We start from the raw sequence: 19,315 nt of genomic DNA, 5'->3' as shown, positions 1-19,315 counted from the left end.
ATGCACATGAACATATTTCAAGATATCTCAAATTGTATTTAAGATATCTTGAAATGTATTTCAGATATCTGAAAATGTGCAGCATATCACTTCAAGATATCTTGAAATCTGTTTGAGATATCATACAATTCTTTTTAGATATCTTAAAATAGATGTATTTTTAGATATCTATAATTCAATTTGAGATATCTAAAATGCATTTCCAGATATCATAAAATTCATTTTGAGATATCTCTAAATGTTAATTTGGCTTGCCATACTTTCGGGCACGTTTTGACTTGCTCTGTTTTTGACGCATATACGCGATTTAACACGAACGAAATCATGATCAAGTTCAAGTCCAAACATGCTCCTGATATTTTACTATATAACAAGCTTGCACTTAGGTTGAAAGTTCATTTGCGTTTTGAAAATCGTTGGAGCTTGAATGATAATATACTCATCTACTAATTTATTTCAAATGATTACAAAGTGATTACATAGTTAAATAAAGTGAATTAAAATAAAGTGATTGAAAAAGAATTTACAAAGTGCTTAGTTACCTACGCGCGTTTTATTATTGTTTTTTTTCTTATTGTTTAGTTTCTTAAACATATATATTTTTTTGATTTGCAAGTTTACTGCGAGTTTTATGATGGCAGACACGAAAAAAAAATGCAGACAATACAGTTTGGACTACTTGAAGTTTGGATTTATTCCATCTCTATCAAATCAACACTTGCCGATGTGTCTCATATGTGAAAAAGTATTCAGTAACGATGCCATGAAGCCTTCAAAAATGGAGGACCACTTATCAAGAGTACATGCTGACAAAAAAAGTAAGCCCTTGTCATTCTTTCAAGCACTTAAAGAAAAACTAGAGAAAAGGCCATCCATAAGATCGATGTTTGCGTCATCATCTATGCAAGGCGTTGATGGTTTACGAGCGTCCTATAATATATCTTTACTAATAGCGAAGTCGGGGAAACCCCACACAATTGGAGAGCAGCTTATTTTACCAGCCATTGCGGAGGTCCTCAACAATGTATTGCACAAGCCCGCACATGATATTATAAAGAGAATTCCTTTGAGCAATAACACCGTTCAGAGACGAATAGACGAGATGGGTCGCGACGTGGAAAACATTTTATGCAATTTCTTACAGACCAACAGATTCTCTCTCCAGTTGGACGAGTCTACATTACCCGGCAATGAATCTGTTGTTAGGATATGTTCGATATATTAAAGATGAAAATATGTGCCAAGAACTGCTTTTTGCTACATATTTAGAGACTGATACCAGAGGAGAATCGATTTTTCAGGCCGTGGAACGTTTTTTTACCGACAGAGCTATTCCATGGAATAACATTGTTTCTGTTGCGACTTGATGGTGCACCATCTATGGTTGGTCGTCATCGAGGTTTTATAGCTCACTTAAAGCGACAACTGCCTGAGGTACTGGTCATTCACTGCGTGATTCACAGACAGCATTTAGTAAAAAAAATCTGTGTCCTAGATTGCACCAGTCTTTACAATATGTTATAAATGCTGTCAACAAGATTCGAAGCAATTCTTTGAACTCTCGGTTATTTGCTCAGCTATGTGAGGAAAACGACGAAGTCTTTACTCGGTTACTTCTGCACACTGAAGTTCGCTGGCTATCAAGAGGCTCTTGCTTAGCAAGATTTTCAACTATTTTTGAATCTGTGTTGGAGTTTTTACAAGAAAAAGATCCGAATTTGAAAGAAAATCTGAACAATTGTAAAACAGATATTTATTACTTGACTGATATCTTTGGTATGTTTAACAAAGTTAATTTGCAGCTGCAGGGTGACGATCTCAACTTGATTAAAACAAAATCAATAATATCGGCCTTTGTGGGTAAACTTATCCTTTATAAACAAAATTTAAGCAGAAAAGAATATTCACAGTTTCCACATTTGTCAAAATTACCAGAAATGCTTCAAGACGATGTTATTTTATCATATGTCACTCACTTGGACGCATTACACAAGGATTCTACTAAGAGGTTTGAGGATCTCTTAAATTTACAGATTCCTCAATGGATAATAAATCCGTACAATATCACAGCCATGGAAGAAGCTAATGTGATAATGCAAGAAGAGTTGATCACCATCAGCACAGACGAGGAGCTTAAGCAGAAGTTCAACCAAGGCTATCAGAAGTTCTGGTTGCAGCGCAACATTGAAACACAGTATCCTGCATTGTGGAACATTGCTGAAAAATACCTTATCGCTTTTCCATCATCATACCTAGTCGAAAAAGGCTTCAGTGTGGTTACAAACATTTTGACAAAACAAAGAAACTGTTTGAAAATCAACGAACGCGGAGATTTAAGGCTGCAACTCACCAATATTGAACCAGATTTAGCTAGATTGGTAGAAAGTCACCAGGTTCATCCATCACACTGAATTTTTTATTTTTTTATCTTTACTTTGCGATTGCTAAAATATAAAGTGCAATATAAATAAAATTTATTATTATTATTATTATAAATGGTTTTTTTTTCAAAAAATAATTACCTACTTAAGTATTTTTACGTAATTTATATTAATAATTATTAATTACACTTGATATTTACTGAATTTTATGTCTATTTATTTTGTTAAATTTTGATGAGAAAATGATGTCAAGTTTACTCACTTAACCAACCGTAAAGCTTTTAAATTGGTAAGTATTTTGTATCAATAGGAAAAAAACTAGAGATAGGATTTTTAAAGTAATTTGGCTATGGGGGTCTGAGGTATCAGTTCATTTTGGAAAAGGGGTCTCTTGCCCAAAATAGTTTGGGAATCCCTGAACTACAGTATCTCTCTGGCAAGCTTCACCTTAACAAATAGTTTTGGGGGCAGGGGTGAAACCATTGTTTCGTCGTGTAGTGGGTGCGGCAACGCACTGTACCAGTGCATGCTCCCCAACTTGACTTGACAAAAGCTACACATTAATAATACAAAAGGGGAAAGGTACCAAGACAAAACACAGAGCTTGCCCTTTGGAAAGCAATGCACTGTCTTTGTGGGTACCACTTTGTTGACACAGGAGTTAATATAGTCTGTGATGCAGTGACATGGACATTCAATCCTGTCCCCATGTGACACACTCATCTTTTCCCAGTCTGCCAGTTCAGCCTTCAGGCTCCACTTCCTCATTACCCTGGTAATAACAGGTTGCCATCTAATTACAGGCTTGTAGCTGGGAATAATATGAATCAGGTTGTGGTCAGATTTGCCCAAAGGAGCAAGTGGATTACACTTAAAGACATATTTAACATTTGAAAACAGCAGATCCAGCTTGTTATTTCCTCCATGTGGAACACATCACAAACTGACAGAAATATAGCATTGTTTGTTCCAGAGTCACATGGTTGAAGTAACCTCATATTATAACTGAGTGGTCAGACTGAGTCATCATTAAAGTATTGCTGACAGAATGAGTCATTTCCATTGCTAGGTCCCTATTTGAGGAAGGGAGAACTATAAACATTAATAAGAATGATGTAATTTATCTCCTTGGACAAATTCTGACAGCTGGAAGTTCAATGTCTGAGTTACAAACTGTAGATTTAGATAGATAGATAGATAGATAGATAGATAGATAGATAGATAGATAGATAGATAGATAGATAGATAGATAGATAGATAGATAGATAGATAGATAGATACTTTATTAATCCCAAGGGGAAATTCACATACTCCAGCAGCAGCATACTGATAAAAAAACAATATTAAATTAAAAAGTAAGAAAAATGCAGGTAAAAACAGACAATAACTTTGAATAATGTTAACGTTTACCCCCTGGGTGGAATTGATGAGTCACATAGTTTGGGGTAGGAACGATCTCCTCAGTCTGTCAGTGGAGCAGGACAGTGACAGCAGTCTGTCGCTGAAGCTGCTCCTCTGTCTGGAGATGATCCTGTTCAGTGGAATCAGTGGATTCTCCATAATTGATAGGAGCCTGCTGAGCGCCCGTCGCTCTGCCACAAGTGTCAAACTATCCAGCTCCATACCTACAATACAGCCTGCTTTCCTCACCAGTTTGTCCAGGCTTGAGGCGTTTACTTAACTATACTATGCTCCCTTTTACACCATTCCTCCTTCAACGTAGATGACCAGTCCCACTCCTGTGTTTTTTCCACACCGCACTGGGTCTCCTGTCTACTCGCATAAGATGAAATGCCTCCAGTGTTAAAACATCCATCCATCCCCCTAGAGCTAATCCCAGCCAACACGGGGCACAAGGCAGGAAACAAACAGTGTTAGGTATATCAGGTTTAAGTCAGCTCTCCATAAAGCTCAAAACGCTGCTATACTTTAATGATCTATGGTGTGCTATAAATGCAGAGAGTTCATTCATCTTATTTGACAGCTATCTAACATTTCCCATTACAATAGATCACAGGCCATTTCTTAAATGTTTTGCTTTGCTTTTACTCTTGCGCTGCCACATCTTCCTCTCAGTCCATGGACAAACTTCTCCTGCGGTAAAGTGAAACTGACCTGCTTAGGTGCTTTCAATATCAGTGCAAGTAGCTGATTACGAGAGTATTTAATATGACCCGCTTTCATTTTCTTAGTGTCTCTAACCGTTTCAAGTGTTCTAGACATAAGGCAGTCTTCAGGTCCTCTTTGTGACTCCATTTAAGTTTGCAGCCCATTTTAAGTGCAGTCTTGACAAGCCTGCTCCTGGGTTTGTGTGCATTGATGTTCGTGGGTATATTTGAAATCAAGGTAAACTATCTAACTTCTAGTGGATACTATTAGTGACAAGCCAGGAGCCAGATCAATTTCTAATTTAAATAAGAGTAATAACTAGTAAATAAATTAATCAAAAAAAAGAAAATCAGTGAGAAATATGGAACTTCTGTGGAAAGGCTGTGGCCTGCACAGTGCCCGGAAGTAGAAAATTATTTATAATTATTAGAAATCTGAAGTATTCTGTTTCTTCAAATGAGTTTGCTTCAGTTGCTTTGAAATAGATCTAAAGGCTACCAAAGAAAGGTAAGGTAAATAAAGTACTGGGCTTAATAAATTATTTAATTAATTTCCAGCATTTCCGAAAGCAAAACTGATGATTAATTAACCAAGTTAAAATTATCTTCCTCTTTTCTATATTTTATTCACTGTCCCTGTGGGTTGGGCAAGTTAAAATTCCTTCTTTTTCCTACACAAGTCTGTACTGGGCTGTCTAATAAGATTTAGAGATATAGATGCAGACTCAGGATTCAAAAGATTTTCTTGTGGGGTTTTCTTTATTGCAGCTGTACAGTCTCCTTTCAAACATACCAGCCCCATTAATTCCTGTCCTTCCTTTTACTTTCTTACCATTTCAATCCATAAAAAGTTGCAATACATAAAAAGTCTCCATCAAAGTAAAGCTAGATTGGAACCTTAGAAAACAGATTCCTCAAAATGTTTAAAGAACATAGAACTATATACATTAACATATAATTACTAACAGCAGAAACTGTTTACACTGAATTAACAAATTAACTGTAAAATATAAACATACAAATGCAGTTACACATTTAAGCATGAAAAAATGTGTCTAATCAAGTAATTTTAGTATCCTAAATTTTCAGAGAATGGTCATGTTGTGAATGTTCTCTCTCTGATGACCAATCATCGTGGTTGTGTTGGGCAGAGGCAGCCAGTTTAAGAACCATTTAATGGCTAATGAGTGCGTCAGGGAGCATGTAGACTAAGAAGGATTTAACATGCTACTTTAAGTAATATCATATTTGCTAAATACTTGTAAATTAATGAGAGATCTTAACAAGGAGTTTGTGATGTTTCTATGACTACAATACTTTCAGGAAACTCACCCCCAATATCCATATCGACACCACCATCATCGATGGTAAACAAAGACTGGCTAGTTTTATTATACTGGTGGCGAAACAGAAAATAGACATGACACCTGCCTTTTTAGCCTTAACAGCTTTGCAAAATAATCAGCTCCTTCGGGCGGGTCTGTATCTGAAAACTTGTTCATACGGAATGTAGTTCCACTAACTGGGAAGCCATCTTCCGGGAGTCCTCAGATTTATACCATCCCAACCAGAAAGCCATAGCTTAATTAAGTGGGTGTGTGACTGGGGTACCTTGGGGTGACTTGGGCGGCTTCTTGCAGCTAGGGAGGAGAAAAGAGATGATACAGTTAGTGCTGGTGGCCCCTCTTATCCCAGCGGGTTATTACCTACCTTATCAGAGCCTGGAAGGTGATCCTCAGATGTCCTTGAGTGACTAATAGTTTTGTCCTGAATAAAAAATATGACACATCAAGTTTATCAGAAACAGAACAACTGTTTCATGGATGTCCATCACCAAATCAGATGGCACTCACAGAATGCGCATACTTATAAAGACTGGATGATAGGCTAGCTTTACTTTAATTTGGTCTTCTTAAAATAAAAGCAATTTCATTCTAATTATATTCACTCTAAAGTTCTGATTAATTGTTTCAATTTTACGCAGCATGTAAAATTTCCCACTCAAAAAAAAGGGCCATGTGCACCTGATAAATTACTTGAAGAGAATATTCTGCTGCCTGGGATGATCCAGTGAGATTTTTAGGGCTGATACTAATCACTGATACTGGATCAGCTAATTCCAGTGTTCTTTTTCTTTATTTCTTTACTTTTTCCACTAAGCTCCTGTATTACTAGACACAGAGAAGCCTTATGTCCTATATTAAATTATGAAATTTGGAATTTTTATAATACAGTGATCCCTCGCTATATTGCGCTTCGCCTTTCGCGGCTTCACTCTATCGCGGATTTTATATGTAAGCATATTTAAATATATATCGCGGATTTTTTGCTGGTTCGCGGATTTCTGCGGACAATGGGTCTTTTAATTTCTGGTACATGCTTCCTCAGTTGGTTTGCCCAGTTGATTTCATACAAGGGACGCTATTGGCAGATGGCTGAGAAGCTACCCAGCTTACTTTTCTCTCTCTCTCTCTCTCTTGCGCTGACTTTCTCTGATCCTGACGTAGGGGGATTGAGCAGGGGGGCTGTTCGCACACCTAGACGATACGGACGCTTGTCTAAAAATGCTGAAAGATTATCTTCACGTTGGCTACCTTCTGTGCAGCTGCTTTGTGAAGTGACATGCTGCACGGTGCTTCGCATACTTAAAAGCACGAAGGGCACGTATTGATTTTTTTATCTCTCTCTCTCTCTCTCTCTCTCTCTGCTCCTGACAGAGGGGGTGTGAGCTGCCGCCTTCAACAGCGTTGTGCCACGGTGCTTCGCATACTTAAAAGCAGCCCTATTGATTTGTTTGCTCCTTTGAAGAGGAAGATATGTTTGCATTCTTTTAATTGTGAGACTGAACTGTCATCTCTGTCTTGTCATGGAGCACAGTTTAAACTTTTGAAAAAGAGACAAATGTTTGTTTGCAGTGTTTGAATAACGTTCCTGTCTCTCTACAACCTCCTGTGTTTCTGCGCAAATCTGTGACCCAAGCATGACAATATAAAAATAACCATATAAACATATGGTTTCTACTTCGCGGATTTTCTTATTTTGCGGGTGGCTCTGGAATGCAACCCCCGCGATGGAGGAGGGATTACTGTAAAACTATTAACCACAGGTGTTTCCTGTTCATTTTTTTATTAACAAAAAGAATTTATGTAGGCTTATTGTTCAGTGACCATAAAAATACTAAAACCAATAAAGCTTCTAAAAAACACCAACTTTAATAAAATATGTAGAGAAAATATTTATCCATAATACATATGACATTAAAGAAAATAAAATGCTTCTCAAAATCACAAGCTGTCCTTTTGTTTATTTTTTCTTTAATGTAGTTATCTGAAACAAAGCTTAATTAAAAAAAAGTAGTTTTGACCATATGTTTAACAAGAAATATACAGTCTCACACATTGATTCAATTAAGTGATATTGACAGTTAAATACGGCTCAAATGTAAATATACTGTATATGTATTTACGTTTAAGCCATTTTCAATCCTTAATTGCACTACAGCTTTTTTGCTGTTAAAATATATACAGGTAAAATTCCGTTACAACGAATATATTTACAACGAATTTTTCATTACAACATAGTATTTTCATGGTCCCGACATGGTTTCCCCATATAACACGAGTCTATAGATATCTCGTTACAACGAAGTACATTCAGCAGATACTTTCATTACAACAAAGTGCCCAAAAGACATTGAAATGCCTGAATGAATCATCCACAGAGCAGTTAGTTCTGTGGTCTCAGCTCAGTTGTGCACAACAATCCCCAAACAGAAACATTGTAAAAAAAATTTCTTTCTTTGAACTTTCCTCATACTGTTTTTTTTTTGCTGTTTGTTTTCTGTGGTTTTTAGATTAGCTTATTGCTCATCAACATTTGAAAAACATTCAGTGGAATTTAACTCACTGTTACCCTCCTATAGAAACAGCAGACACGAATAAACAATAACAGTTCATATTAGAAAAAAAAACTTTTAATTTTTGCAGCTCTCGATTGTGGCAAAAAGAAAAAACACGCTGCCAGTGAATTTGGAATTTTGCCATCGACTCTGTCAACTTTCTTGAAAGACCGAGCAAAAAAGAAGAAAAATCTTGGGTTGAATATGTATGCAGACTGCAGTTTTTATGTGGTTCAGTGATGCTCGTTCAAGAAACATTCCTATTAATGCGGCACTCATTCAAGAAAATGTGAGGTTTCTAAACTCTCTTGGGACCTCTCCCAACTGGACAGCATGGCGAAGAGCGTCCCGAAGTGCAATCACAGCATCTGTGGAAGACTGTTTATCTGTTGCCGGGGTAACAGCAGGCTCACAGCTCTGCCGCGGCTCTTCACAGAAGGAAACAGAAAATATCTCGATGGGTGATGCAAGGAACATCGTAAATGCAGGGAACAGGATTACTTGGCCACTAACCTGGCCACAACCCTGTCTGACTGCAGTGTTTGTGTATAGGAGAATTGCAGATCATGCTACAATAAATAACCATGCTGTTCCTGTTCAGGCTGAATAAAGCTGGTTTTGCTAAAGTACTTAGAATCAGCCTCGTGTTTTGGGGTGTAAGACAGGGACTTATAGCATGCCCACAGTCTTTTAGGATTTGCTTCTGAAGCGTCTCACTGCACTGCTTTGAGCCTACTGTTGCCCTGCCCCGGCAATGGACAAACAGTCTTCCACAGACTGAGCAATTGTACTTTGGGACGCACTTCAGCGTGATGTTTCCATTGAGTGGGACGGATCCCAAAAGAGTTCAGAAACCTCACAATATGATGAAGAAGAAAAGGATGATTTGGCTTCTGATTGATAACTGTGCTGCCCACAACATGCTTCCACATTTAGATAATGTTTGTGTTGAATTCCTCCCACCCGATTACACAGCAGTGCTTCAGCCTGATTGCACACCCTGAAAGTGTATTATCACAAGGAAATGCTGAGAAAAATTCTGGTCAGCATAACTTGTAGACAGGAGATTAAAATTAACGCAAAAGAAGCTATTGAAATGATTGCAAACGTCTGGACGCAAGTTAAAGAAAGCACTATAGCTACAAATACAGAATTTCATTACAACGAAATTTTCATTTAATGAAATATTTTTTAGGTCCCTGACAGTTCGTTGTAATAGAATTTTACCTGAATTTAATATATTTATAGCTCTATTTTTTAAACAGTGCACCAGTTACAATACCATACCATTCTCCCAACCCGCTGATTCCCAACACAGGGTCACAGGGGTCTGCTGGGGCCAATCCCAGCCAACACAGGGCGCAAGGCAGGAACAAACCCCGGGCAGGGCTCCAGCCCACTGCAGGGCACACACACACACACCAGGGACAATTTAGAACCGCCAATACACCTAACCTGCATGTCTTTGGATTGTGGGAGGAAACCAGAGTACCCGGAGGAAGCCCACACAGACACAGGGAGAACATGCAAATTCCACGAAGCGAACCCAGGTCTCCTTACTGCGAGGCAGCAGCGCTACCACCGCGCCACCGTGTTGCCCATGTGTACCAGTTAGATGTTCCTAATTATTGAGGTATAATTATAAATGTGGATTTCTTGTTTCTTACCAAAACTTATACTGCATGACACACACCAACAACAACAACAACATTTGTTTAAATAGCACATTTTCATACAAATAATTTAGCTCAAAGTGCTTTACATAATGAAGAAAAGAAAAATAAAAGACAAAGTAAGAATTAAAATAAGATGACATTAATTGACATAGAATAAGAGTAAGGTCTGATGGCCAGGGAGGACAGAAAAAACAAAAAAAACTCCAGACGGCTGGAGAAAAAATAAAATCTGCAGGGGTTCCAGACCATGAGACCGCCCAGCCCCCTCTGGGCATTCTACCTAACATAAATGAAACAGTCCTCTTTGTATTTAGGGTTCTCATGGAAGGACTTGATGATGATGGTCATGCAGACTTCTGTCTTTTAATCCATCTATGCAGGAACATCATAATGCTTTGAGTAGATGGTGGTGGAGCAGGTCGTCACCACAAAAAAATGGGAAAAAAAACAGAAGAGAGAGTAGGGGTTAGTATGGATTTTAGAGCCACCATGAATAGTTATTATAATGAATTGAATATACAGAGTATCAGGATTAAATTAAAGTGAAGTTATGAGAAGGCCATGTTAAAGTAATGAGTTTTCAGCAGTTTTTTAAAGTGCTCCACTGTATTAGCCTTGCGAATTCCTATTGGCAGGCTATTCCAGATTTTAGGTGCATAACAGCAGAAGGCCACCTCACCACTTCTTTTAAGTTTTGCTCTTGGAATTCTAAGCAGACACTCATTTGAGGATATAAGGTTACGATTTGGAATATAGGGTGTCAGACATTTCTATGTACTGTATAAGATGGAGCGAGATTATTTAAGGCTTTATAAACCATAAGCAGTATTTTAAAATCAATTCTGAATGACACAGGTAACCAGTGTAGTGACATCAAAACTGGAGAAATGTGCTCGGATTTTCTTTTCCTAGTTAGGATTCTAGCAGCTGCATTCTGCACTAGTTGCAAACGATTTATGTCTTTTTTTGGGTAGTCCTGAGAGGAGTGCGTTACAGTAATCTAGTTGACTGAAAACAAAAGTGTGAACTAATTTCTCAGCATCTTTCAATGATATAAGAGGTCTAACTTTTGCTATGTTTCTTAAGTGAAAAAATACTGTCCTAGTGGTCTGATGAATATGTGATTTAAAATTCAGGTTACAGTCAACAGTTACCCCTAAGTTTTTTACCTCTGTCTTGACTTTTAATCCTAATGCAGTTTATTTCTGATGACCTCATTGTATCCATTATTGCCAATCACTAAAATGTCAGTTTTCTCTTTATTTAGCTTGAGAAAATTACTATTCATCCATTCAGAAATACAAGTAAGACATTGTGTTAGTGAATCAAGAGAATTGGGGTCATCAGGTGCTATTGATAAATACAGATGTGTGTCATCAGCATAGCTGTGGTAGCTCACGTTGTGCCCCGAGATAATCTGACCTAACGGAAGCATGTAGATTGAGAAGAGCAGCGGACCCAGGATAGAGCTTTGTGGAACACCATATAGGATATCATGTGTCTTTGAGTTGTAATTACTACAACTAACGAAGAATTTTCTCCCTGCCAGGTAGGATTCAAACCAATTTAAGACACTGCCAGAGAGGCCCACCCATTGACTAAGGCCATTTCTAAGAATGTTGTTAACAACTAATTGTTAATAATTAATAAACACAGTAAAATCTTTAAAAAAGCTGCAAATCTATCAAAAGTTCATAAAATGTTTATTAAGGCTAACATGCCTAACAGATTTAAATTAAACAAATGTTGCTTTAAAGCTAACAGGCCTATTGTTTTCTCATAAGAAATTTCATATTCTTCTTTATCTTTTCTTTTTCTTTATTGAAAATGTGAGCTGCTGTACTTAACACAAGCTCGCTCACCATCTAAACTCAGACAAGCAGTATTCATTTCAGCTAAAGGAGAAAATAAAAAGGTCTGAATTCATTAAAGTAGCTTTTCTTGTAGTTTGTCTAATTCCACAGAATGGATGACTCTTCTGAATCATTTATCCCCCTTTATTACAACGCTTTTTTTACTGTAAAGGTTAATATTCCAATATTCTTTCTGTCTCTGTCAAAGTTTGCCTTGCTGATCTCTGTTTACAGGACGTTTCCAGCAAGAAAAGATATTTTCTATTCCAACCACCATAACATCTCGCGCAAAGGAGCACTACAACTAATTTACCGTAAAGCTTAGAACAGCAGATGCTAAAAAAAATCAGCTTTCATAATCACCAGTTTACAGATCGACTCTTTTGTCGTAAAAAATGGCCAGTTTAAATAAGCAGCCTATCAATCGGAACATCGCTATCTGCTGCTCTTCTTTTCCATTTAATCTCTTATTATCATGTGAATCATTCAGTATTGCAACTCATATTCAGTAAAAATCATTAAGTAACTCTTCAAATAATAGGCAGGTTAGGACTAGTATTTGTGCTGGTTCAGTCTCAGAGACTCAGATTTTATTCTAACCAATTTGGACTCATTGGAGTTGACCTATGTTACCAGAAAACATTGTGCCACTGCCTTTTTTCTTCTCATGTCACTATTTTTCTCACTACTGTTGTATATTAAAACATACAAACCAAAACTGCTACTTTTAAAAGAACAAATGACCAGACTTGCAACTGGAAAATAATTCTAGAAGACTTTAGTGAAAATTTGTGACAATTAATATCCAAAGAGTCATTGAAATATAACACAGTTCAGTTCTATTGTCATTATAACGTACAACAGTTGTACTGTAAGTTGTACATGTTGTAAGTGAACCATCAGATTGGCTGATTTAAGGGTCTTTCATATTGGAGTCTTAGTTGTGGGTCAACAAGATATTTGTATGCAAGTTTATCGGTTTAAGTCTTTCAATGAGGTGTATGCAATCGAACATGAGGAAAATTTAATTTGTAGGAAAAAAATAAGTAGGTTGAAAAGAGATCAAAGTCATAAAATGCATAAAATAAATTTAAATGTAATTCTCAGAAAAAATGACATTAAGTTTCACAGGCTTAGAGAAGGAGATATGAAAACTTTCCATTGAGGTACTCTGAATGGGTGGATAGACATCGGTCTGTGTGCAGTGCCAAGTCATTACCGCTTCATGTTATACTAGACAATGTAGAGGAACTGAGCATGAAAGATCTCCCATCTGGAGACACCACACTGAATAATATTTTACTTCCAATTAAGTTTTCTATCTATTATTCAAGTGCGGTAATCCTCACTTTTGTGCTTTATTCTTTACAATGGTTATGTGATTTACTCTTGCCAGTAACCAGGGATTACACCCTATGAACATTTTCTTTTGCTAACCACATAAAAAAAGCAATGTTTTTTAGTTTTGCTTCCCAAGACTGAAATGAATTTGCCAAAATCCTGACATTAGATAAAGAGAAAACATACATTTTCTGCCAGGCAGAAGATGAGACATGAATTCTCATGTTTGCTCTCTTCTAAATACTTGCCTTAATGTATAAAAAGCCTTTGAAAATGACATTAAATCCCCCTTGGCACAGATTTATAAGAAGCCAGTCAAGTAGTGAATGAATGATATTACCTTGAGAAGGAGTAGTACACGAGACACATTGTTTCAGAAATTAATCAGTTTTGTTTTTGATTATTTTTATCGTTTTTAGAGATTCCATTCATCACATCACCACCACTGTAACTTGTGTTTTGTTGTTTCGAAGGCACATATTATTGGGGTGTATTAAAGATTCCAGTGGTGACCATCTTTAAAAGATAGTTGACACCTGCACTTTGTTTCCTCACAGAAAAACACTTAAGAAGTTTAGCTTCTTGAATAATTTAATTTGTTTTCAGGTGTTCTTTTGGTTTTGATCACTTGCCTGTTTAAACTAAACAAGAAAGGCTACATTAAATAACAATTTACCTTAACAAATCACTAAATAAACAAGAACTCCAGCAACACAGAAGATACTGTATACACCCAAGAATTAATTAAACCTTATGGCAGAATTATAAATGAGAGAAGTGCCAGAGAATTCTAAGTGTAAAATAAACATCTAAATACAAATGAGAGGTGAAAAAGCAACACTTTTTCTAATCTAATTAATTTATTTCTCATAATTATACTGGAACTTGAACTAAATATGAATAATAATAATAAACCCAACGCATAGACCCTGAATATAATGATATGAACTTCATCTAAAATCTTAAAATTACTGTCAGACTTCAGTTCATATTGTCCAGTTTTTCAGCTAACTCTCCTCTGTCTGACAAAAAAAATCTAGACAGATGTACGTTTGTCCTCCTTTTCACTATCAATATTACTATTTGCCATATTATTGACTCAAGAACCTGTCAAACAGAATATGTTGAATTTCATGGTTTACCAGCATCACACACTGATGTAGGGTCTCTGAACTGATCAGAAAATCAATTGTACAAATATAGTTAGCCTAGCTATAAGTCCACTCCACCCTGTCATTCAAAACTGCCAGCAGACTAGACTTCTTCTAGTTCTGAGTGGTCCAAAGAATATTCATTAATTTATGACAGTAGGAAAGATGGCATATGTTCGGCACACTATGCTGATGTGGTGTGGTGTTGGATAGTATCAAGGGAGAACTCCAAACATATATCAACTTCTCAGAATAGTGTACCACAGATTCTGGACCGATGCTAAATGCTTGGAGAAGGCAAAGAAATGACTGATATATATCCAGTAGGTGTGACTTTAGATGAGTAAAACAATTCATCTCTTAGATTATAATCAAATTTCACTTGAAATTGACATTAGCTTTGGTTATATAATTATGGTTTTAGAAGTGGGGGTAATTACCCCCCCCCCTCCAACTTAGAAGTCCTAATTTATGATGATTCTCTGCATATACAGAATGATAGTATAATTGAGGGGAAATAACCAGAGAAAAACAAAAAACTCAGAGCAAAATGAAGAGAAGGGCCTGACACCAATGTAGTCCTTTTAGCATTCCCCAACGCCAGCCAAAGTGGGGATTCTAGAAAACCTGAAATAAATGAAAAACAAAGGTATAACAGAACCTGTGAATTTTGAAGGTTTGATGTGCCTGATAGATATTTAGCAATGCCATAAACATTGAAGTAGACAGGGGTACATTCCTTCTATGGTAAAGAACACTGAGCTAGCTAGGGAGCGGCCTTACCTGGGAACATGGAGTTAGTTTCTGGTGCACCCTTTCCTGGAGATGTTGGAAGCACTTTGTGTATACAGTACCTCTTCCTGCGTTTGTGGTACACTCTGGTATCTGGAATCAGTCCTAGGAAGCAACTCTGGAGTACCCCAAGATGGGAATGGTGGAAGGGAGTCATACTTCATGAAGCTGAGGCTGTTGAAAACTGAAGGTTCACTCTGAGTCTGGGCTTAACTCTTTCTCTGACAGTGGGTCTACTCTAACCTTTGAAAACTCTCATCTGGAATGTCTACAATGCCCATCTCAAACTAAATTGGGCAATTCTGAAATTAAAGGTGTAGCCTCTTGGAGTTCTGGAATGCCTCCAACTGGGACCTAATGTAGTTCTGGCACTGGTAGGTTGGGAACACCCTCAGGCAGGGATTATGTGTGCACTCAAACAAATTTAGTGTCTTAAAGCGCTTTCCTCTGAAGACTCCTGTTTGTGTTCATAAACACATTGCTACTCTTAAACTGACACACTAATGTTATACAGCTAAGTACTATTAAACTCTATGCAGTTGTGCATCTGGGCCTTCCACCTCTTTTTCTGTTCTTGGCACATTCAGTTCTCCCTCTCCTCTCAAGACAGTAACAGACACTTTTGTATGAAATATTCAGTTCACTCTTCATTTAGCAGTTGAAACAAATTCCAAAGCACTTTACTGATTACCAAACTGGAAGCAATCAAAAAGCCTACAATTGCATTTTCACCATCACTTATGTTTCTGGATAACATGGCATCTCTTAGAGTTTAAAACAAGCCATTTTATGTGTTCATTTTCAGAGTCTTTGAATGGTATAGTTCTAAATGGCCATCAATGAGTAAAGCAAATCTCTGTAGTGCATTGCAAGAAAGCACAGATCACTTGAAATCTTTAACCTCAGCTTCAAGAGACTTGATTATCTACTTTTAATTAAAAAGGGTAAAGGAAAAGCTCCCTCTTGTTGGATTATCTTGCCATCATAAGATGCCAGGCTGCAGTAAGGCGTTTAGCAACTGCTGACACAGCTGACATATTTTGCCTTTAATGTTCTAAGGTGTTTCTGTCTCTGCTTTAGCTGTGACATGCATTCAGAAATTTCAGGGTCTACACTTGGTGTTTCAAGAGTTGATGTGAGCTCACTGAAGCATTTTTACAATTCCCTTTCACTAACATCTTCACTTTTAAAGCACTGGGCAATGACAATGAAAGATAATTGTAGGGTCAGCCGTCTTTTAGTGTGAAAGGATCCTTCTCATTACATTTGCTCTCTTAGTTAGAAAAAGTGGAGCATTGGGGTGGGGTGGACATGGGAGAATGACCATGGGGGTGTTTTTCAAATATATATGTGAAAATGTTCTTCTTTGCTTTGTCTTGTTTTCTTCCTTTCACTGAAATGCAATAAACAATTGATCTAAAAAGAAAAGGGCGCAGTATTTGGATTTGCAATATTTAAGAAGGTGCAGAAGATGTGCCTTCAGTCTTAGTAACCTGATGGCTCATTAACCAAGCAAAGCCTTCATGAAGTGACTTCAACATAATCTGCTGAAGAGGATTGGTGTGTGTGATGGCTGTAATTGTGCTTCTAAATAAGACAAATATGGTGCAGCATCAGGCAGGTACTGAAGGTTACAGCAACTTCAAATAATGCTCTGGTTTGGACTAAAAAATTCTGTACAAAATGGTAAGCCTATCCAAAACTGGTTCAAAAGATCGTAATCTCTTAATTATATTTAGCTTACTATTCTAAAATGTCTGTAAACAGCCTTTTGCAACTTTGAGATAACTGGCTATGTGGTCACTGAGGATTTTCATAGTGATCCAAGGATAGATAGATAGATAGATAGATAGATAGATAGATAGATAGATAGATAGATAGATAGATAGATAGATAGATAGATAGATAGATAGATAGATACTTTATTAATCCCGATGGGAAATTCACATTCTTCAGCAGCAGCATACTGATACAATAAATAAATAATATTAAATATTAATAGTAATGCAGTATTTTGGTTGAATGCATGTAAATCCCTGTTAGGTATTTTGAATGTGAAAATGTTCATAATGAAACTTACCTTTAATCCAAATTAAGGTGTATGTGAGAGTTTGTTATGTGATTCATTTTGTTATGTGGTTCACAGTCTGGGGTAAGGCACCTTGCCTTGGGCCCAGTGCTACTGTAACAAGTGCTGGCTTGTGACCCTGAACTGGATAGGTTCATTAGAAAATGGATGGATAGACGGAAATGGATGGACAGTTGCAGCCTGACCTAGCATTACATGTCATTAAACCACCAAGAAGCAATTAAGAGTAATGAGGATAAAACACACAGGGAACTGTGCTAATCCAGATCATATTTTCAGAAGAGCTAGAATAAAATCAGAATGGTACAGGACAGTAGGTTTGCAATTGTGTATTCCGTTCTATTCCAACTTAAAAATTACGGTTGACCACTGTTCTCACGGTTTATCTTTGAAAGCAATAGTTGAGTCATAACGAAAGTAGTAGATGCTCTCATCCATTGCCAATGGAAGATTTTGAGACACACCTTCATAAAAAATGTGGCATACCTGGCTATAACCGAAATGCAATAGTTACTTTCCCAAAAGAAGTTTTGAGACACTCCTTAGTAATGTATAATTTAAAAATATAATTAAATATAATCATCTACCTGTAAGTGCATGTACTGCAATGAGTAGGTCTCTGTTTTAAGGCTCATTGACTGCACACAATATGGACATATGCTTGTAGGTGCCTACACACTGCCTGCAACTCAAGTAGGTTTCAAGTTACAATTTTGTTTTTCATTTCCATGAATAAGAAGAAGAAAAAAAAGCAAGTCTGAACTCTTACCAAAGTTAATAGCTGAAAATGACCTATCGTTTAATACATCAATAACTGTAGACTTTTGAAAGAAACCCAACTTTGAACATTTTCTTTAACACGATAGTGCACACCAGCAAACATAAGTGAGTTTGTAAAAGGTGGATGGATGACTATTTTAATGCATATATGTTTGACATGTTAACAGAATGCCATATCATGACCATTTGTTATATAAAGTGTTGAAATTATTGATTTTGCTTTTATAATCCTAAATAAAATCAGCCAGCAAAGTACTTGTAAATGAATTCTTTCAGCCCACTCTTCTCTGAAGAATTCCTTCATTTTAGCACATTCGGCTATCATTAAAATACTTTGTTTTATACCCTCTGTATTCAAATGCACACTTTACTCTGGTCTATTCTGCTTTCGGGTCACCAAAGACTTGAGGTGTCCATTTCTCTTTCAGAAATTCTCAGTTGAAAGATCATATCATATGCATTCTCACATTCAACTTTGTTTCTTTAATTAATGTTTTAGTTTGTGTTTACTTTCATTTTAGCATTTGTACTGTTCATTTATTATTTCATTTTTAGCCAATATGTTTAGAAAAACATTTAATTATTTGAATAATATTTGCTTTATAAAGCTCCCTTACTATAGGATAACTGTCCCATACCTCTTCTTAAAAAGAAATACTGTGGCCAAATTCAAGAACTGAAACAAAGTATGGCTTGGAAGGAACCTGTGGTCAAGAAATGGCGGCTCTTTTTAAAGTAAGCTACAATCATAGCATTATACAGCATTATAGCATTATCTGCTTCTTTCTACAAAATACACCACCCATTTGATGACAGAATTAAATATACAGACTAAGGATCCAGGTAGAAACAACAATATTGTATGTGTGTACAATTGAAAAGCAGAACAAATAAACCTACAGATTAACTTATTTTGAAAGCAACATGAAAGTTAATTAGGAACTACAACTTTGCTGTGGTATCATACTGTAAATGTGCTAAGAATGAGATACCACGCTTGAAACAAACAGCTGGTGTAGCTGAGCTGGAGCTGCACCCTGGCTCTACCCTTCATCTTGGTTTTGGATTTTCTACCTTCAGGTTCCTCTCATTGTTTAATTATTTTTCCAGTAAGGGTGAGGGGCCTTTAAATACTGCCAGTCCCTCAGGTTTGCAGTCACCTGAGGTCTGATAAAAGAGCCAGTTCACACCTCAGACCTTTGCTGACGCATTGTGTGCTGTTCTTCGCCTTCCTAACAGCTTATCT

At 36.8% G+C, this 19,315-nt stretch overlaps 1 protein-coding gene and 1 pseudogene across 2 annotated transcripts in view; one reads left to right on the top strand and one right to left on the bottom strand.

Moving 5' to 3' along the window:
- The window catches only part of LOC114659130 (calcium-activated chloride channel regulator 1-like), a 257,992-nt gene that overhangs the window by 59,367 nt on the left and 179,310 nt on the right, over positions 1-19,315 (bottom strand). The window lies entirely within an intron of this gene.
- LOC114658387 (SCAN domain-containing protein 3-like) lies at positions 764-2,417 on the top strand (annotated as a pseudogene).

Source organism: Erpetoichthys calabaricus, chromosome 10 (assembly GCF_900747795.2).
Source record: "Erpetoichthys calabaricus chromosome 10, fErpCal1.3, whole genome shotgun sequence".
Taxonomy (NCBI): domain Eukaryota; kingdom Metazoa; phylum Chordata; class Cladistia; order Polypteriformes; family Polypteridae; genus Erpetoichthys; species Erpetoichthys calabaricus.
This window is presented reverse-complemented; position numbering and strand designations above follow the sequence as displayed.